We start from the raw sequence: 3,605 nt of genomic DNA, 5'->3' as shown, positions 1-3,605 counted from the left end.
GTGGGATCTTCCTGGACTGGGACACGAACCCGTGTCCCCTGCATCGGCAGGTGGACTCTCAACCACTGCGCCACCAGGGAAGCCCTATTTTTTGTTTTTTCTGTTTCTTTTTTTTTCTTCCGCGGGCCAGTTTTATTAAAGAAAAATTGTGCATGATTTGCTCTTCACCGGTCTGTCCTGGCATGCTTCTAATGATATCAGCATCACCTGGATCAATGATAGCCAGTGTGCATACTCTGTAATATTTTCCACATGCTGTATCCAATTCAATATTATTGCCACTGTAGTGATGGACACCAGTTTTGGCCAACATGGCGTAATACTCTATATCAGATTTCCTCAAGGCTGGGCAGTTGTTGGCGAGGGTGACCAGTTTTGCTCTGCCTTGTCTGATCATTTTCGGAGTCTGCTTGTACCCCAGCAGGTACTTTCTACTTTTCATAATGAGTTAGAGCCTAGAGGTGATCGACCCCGGCGACTTTTTCGTCTTCTTCGAGGCCAGCATCTTGCCTTAGGAGCGGGACTTCCCCAACCCAGAGCAGCCACCAGGATGGCTGGGGAGCAAGAAAACTTTGCCTTATTTTAAAGTCACGTTGTTTGTTCTCTTGTTGTTAAGGTTTCTGTTTTTGTTTTTTAAATATTTATTTATTTTGGCTGCGCCAGGTCTTAGTTGTGGTACATGGGATCTTCGTTGTGGCACGCGGACTCTTAGTTGCGGCATGCATGCGGGATCTAGTTCCCCGACCGGGATCTAGTTCCCTGCACTGGGAATGCAGTCTTACCCACTGGACCACCAGGGAAGTCCCTCTTGTTGTTGAGTTTTAATAAATCTTTGAATGTTTTGGATAACTGTTCTTTATCAGATATGTCTTTTGCCAATATTTTCTCAGTTTGTGTCTTGTCTTTTTATTCTCTTGACAGTGCCTTTCCCAGAGCAGAAGTTTTTAATTTGAATGAAGTCCAGCTTATCAATTATTTCTTTCATGGATCTTGCCTTTTGTTTTTTTTTTTTTTTTTTTTTTGCCTTTGGTTTTTGTATCTCAAAAGTCATCGCCCACCCAAAGGTCATCTAGATTTCCTCCTATGTTATCTTGCAGAAGTTTTATAGTTTTGCATTTTACATTGAGGTCTGATCCATTTTCAGTTAATTTTTATGAAGGGTGTAAGGTTTGTGTCTAGATTAATTTTTTATTAGTTTTTATTGGTGTATAGTTGCTTTATAATGCTGTGTTAGTTTCTTGCTGTACAACAGAGTGAGTCAGTCATACATATAAATGTATCCCCTCTTTTTTGGATTTCCTTCCCATTTAGGTCACCACAGAGCATTGAGTAGAGCTCCCTGTGCTATACAGTAGGTTCTCATTAGTTATCTATCTTATACATAGTAGTGTATATATGTCAGTCCCAATCTCCCAATTCATCCCACTCCCCCAGATTATTTTTTTTTTGCATGTGGATGTCCAGTTGCTCTAGGGCCAGAATCTTGTGGATTTTTTATTTCATTTGTTGAGCTTTTTTAAAATATAAATTTATTTATTTATTTTATTTTTGGCTGCGTTGGGTCTTCATTGCTGCGCGCGGGTTTTCTCTAGTTGCGGCGAGCAGGGGCGACTCTACATTGCGGTGCACGGGCACCTCATCACGGTGGCTTCTCTTGTTGCGGAGCACAGGCTTTAGGTGTGCAGGGTTCAGTAGTTGTGGCTCGCGGGCTCTGAGCGCAGGCTCAGTAGTTGTGGCGCGCAGGCTTAGTTGCTCCATGGCATGTGGGATCTTCCCGGACCAGGGCTCGAACCTGTGTCCCCTGAATTGGCGGGTGGATTCTTAACCACTGCACCACCAGGCAAGTCCTGTTGTGCTTTTTAACTCCAGATTTTTCCATTTGGTTATTTTTTGTCTTGCAATTCTTTATAACAAAAAACCATTATTTTCAGTCTTGAAAGTTTTAGAACCTAAGTACCTGCTCTTTCTGAAGAATTGAAATATTTGCAGCCAGTAGAAAGTGACGGAAGAGTCTACAAAAATATCTTGACGATCCGAAGGAGAAGCCTCAGACTTGCCTCTGGAAACACCAGCGGCTGCGATGAAGGATTGCACAGCAAAGTTTTCTGTAGAAGGCCAGACTTGGGGCCAGCTCTCACTGCACTATCGGAATGGATGCATCTTATTACACGATACGAGAATCAATCGAGGCCAAAATGACGGAGATTGAAGTGGAACCTATGACATATCTCGATCTTCCCAGTGTGACCGTAAAAGGTTACAGAACCGGAGGAAGGTCTTGGATTGTCTGGCAATGGTTATACAAGAACTGCAGTTATCAGTGGGGCAGCTTCAGGCCTTTATGGGCAAAAGTACTCAGTGCTTCCAGTAGGGGTCAGTACAGTTTGGGAAGAGACGCCACCAACAGCCAGATCCCTCACCGGCTTCAAACTTCCGGGGCTTCAGCTGCAAAAGCCCGCCCACCACATGTTGCTCTGGGTCTTGTCAGTGACCTTCTGCAGCTTTCCTGCTACAAGATGCTCAAGAGGAATGGCAGACTTCCCAGAGCCTGGGGACTGCCTGGCGTCTGAGCCGGTATTCTCCACCCTCTCGCTTTTGGAGGTGACTGGGTGGCTATAGGGTTCCTTAAGTTTTTTCTAGAAGTGATGGGAACTGTCGACTTCAAAAAATGCACAACGTGAGAGCTGCGAGTTAAGTTTTATTTGGGGCAAAATGAGGACTGCAACCCGGGAGACAGCACCCCAGATCGCTCTGAGAAACTGCTCCACAGAGGCAGGGAGGAAGGTCAGTATAGATGTGATTTGGGTGAAGGGGGAGTACATGCAATCAAGCACATATTTCTTGTGGAAGGTTTCTGCTCGTCTCGTGCATGTCACTGCCAGTCATGAGGAGCAGACGTCGCCATGAAGGATTTGAGTGCTTGTCTAGATACGAGGAGATACAAGAATTGGGCTCATAAAATTGTCTCCTGAAAATCTCCATCTATCGGAAGATCTGTTCTGCCAGTTTTACCCAGAGCCCAGAGTGCCTCAGTTCAGCTCTCCACCTGAACTCCTTTCAGGGGGTGTTGAAAGTCAGCAGCTGCAGCAGCACATGATTTAATCCTTGTAGAGGCAGCTGGCAAGTGACAGTGGCGAGTGTCAATTTGTAGTTGACAGAACGTTGTAGGAACACTTTTCCCAGGAATGTACAAAATGCTTGGAACTTTTTCCGGAATTAACCTCAGAACCAGTGGCCCATTCTTTTGAATATCCTTCATGGTCAGAAGTCATCATCCTGTGAAGAATTTTTGCAGGTTTTGAAATAATCCAAAGTCACTCAGGACGAGTCTGATGACACATTCGGGCATTTCAGGTTGTAAAGTTATGGGACTAACATTCCAGTGTGTCTCAAAGGTGGTTCCAGGTACAAGAGTTTTGCATCACTGGCGTATATGCATCACCCCACAAGATGTCCAGACTGTGCAAACGCCGTATGCTCCGTGTCCTGATGTCCACTGTGTGCTGTAGCTTTTAGTTCCAAGTTGACATTCTGAGTCCTAGACCCATGGCAGGAAGGGACCAAGTGCCTTTTTTTTTTTTTTTTTTTGTTTTCCCGGGGCCCCC

The 3,605-nt window shown here is 45.0% G+C and overlaps 1 pseudogene; it reads right to left on the bottom strand.

Annotated features, from left to right (window-relative positions):
• Positions 1 to 505, bottom strand: part of LOC103075368 (60S ribosomal protein L30-like) — a 13,395-nt pseudogene extending 12,890 nt beyond the window's left edge.
• Positions 506 to 3,605: the final 3,100 nt, after the last annotated feature.

The sequence above is a fragment of the Lipotes vexillifer genome, unplaced genomic scaffold, assembly GCF_000442215.2.
Source record: "Lipotes vexillifer unplaced genomic scaffold, Lipotes_vexillifer_v1.1 scaffold636, whole genome shotgun sequence".
In the NCBI taxonomy this organism is placed as follows: Eukaryota; Metazoa; Chordata; class Mammalia; order Artiodactyla; family Lipotidae; genus Lipotes; species Lipotes vexillifer.
Note: the sequence above shows the minus strand (reverse complement) of the source record. Positions and strands in the feature narration are given on the sequence as shown.